This window comes from Poecilia reticulata, linkage group LG19 (genome assembly GCF_000633615.1).
Source record: "Poecilia reticulata strain Guanapo linkage group LG19, Guppy_female_1.0+MT, whole genome shotgun sequence".
Classification (NCBI taxonomy): Eukaryota; Metazoa; Chordata; class Actinopteri; order Cyprinodontiformes; family Poeciliidae; genus Poecilia; species Poecilia reticulata.
The window spans coordinates 1,283,635-1,284,815 of NC_024349.1; the positions used below are offsets into that span (position 1 = coordinate 1,283,635).

General features: G+C 34.4%; 1 protein-coding gene across 4 annotated transcripts in view; it reads right to left on the minus strand.

Moving 5' to 3' along the window:
- The window catches only part of rnf40 (ring finger protein 40), a 25,570-nt gene that overhangs the window by 10,080 nt on the left and 14,309 nt on the right, over positions 1 to 1,181 (minus strand). The gene's annotated exons all lie outside the window — the stretch shown is intronic.

The window sequence follows — 1,181 nt, forward strand, 5'->3', positions numbered from 1 at the left end:
GGCTGGGGTTGCTAGGTAACGGTCTGGGCTCGGCTGGGGTTGCTAGGTAACGGCGCCAATTAAACCAGCACTTTATTTCAAGTGTACTAAGATATTTGCACTAGAAACTAAATAAAAATTATTTTTCCCATTTTATAAGTGAAATAATCTGCCAGTCAAATTAGTAATTTTTCATCAATATTAAGGAATGATTGACTTAAACTTAAAAAAGTTACCTGTAAGTTAAGTTTTGTCTTATTTAAAGTGTGAAAAGTTATTTGCATATGAAACTAAACTGAGAAAGAATCATTAAGTCATCTTCCCTCTGGCCCAAAATTAAATGAAATTGAGCTAAAAACCAATCTATTTCCCTTAAAAGTGTCTCCAATATGGCTGAAAAATATTTCAAAATTGTTAGGATATTAATTCTCTCTTTATTATTACGCCATGTCTGCAATACGCTGTGAGCTTTGGCATCTCAGCCCCTAAAGTTACACCTGAGGTGAGGAAAAAAAGGCAGATGGTGAATGAATGGAAACTTAATATCCACCCAGAAAAGTGTCCAAGCTGCCATTTCACACAGTGATAAAGACATTTGATGCGTTGTGCAGCTCTAGTCTTAAACTGTAATATTGTTTAAAATTCTGGGGATCAAAATGGCTGCCAAACGGCTCTCAGACTTTACAGATGTGCAGACGTTAAATTAATCTGAAGAAATTATCTACATCTTCCAACTCAGTGGTGCCAATATTCTGCTTAGCGCTTTAACTTCCCCTAAATTAATTAAGTTCTCAAGCACTAATTTACTTTGTTGTTTGGTAAATTTTCAGTTGAACAAAGTTTCACATCCGTGATGAGGTTTTGATTACCGGCTGTTCAGAACTTAGTTTTGTTTTCTTGGACCAAAAAGCCAAACAGAGGACAGTTAATAAGTTACCGTAATTTCCAGACTATAGAGCGCAACTAAATACGAACCGCACACCCTGAAGTCTGAAAATATAAAAAATTAAACATAAAAAAGCCAAACCTGTCTGTTAGCACCAGGTGTCAATTTTTAGCTTTGCCAAAAAGAGGAGAAATGAAATAAATGCCACTTGTTTTTATTAGATAGATAGATAGATAGATAGATAGATAGATAGATAGATAGATAGATAGATAGATAGATAGATAGATAGATAGATAGATAGATAGATAGATAGATA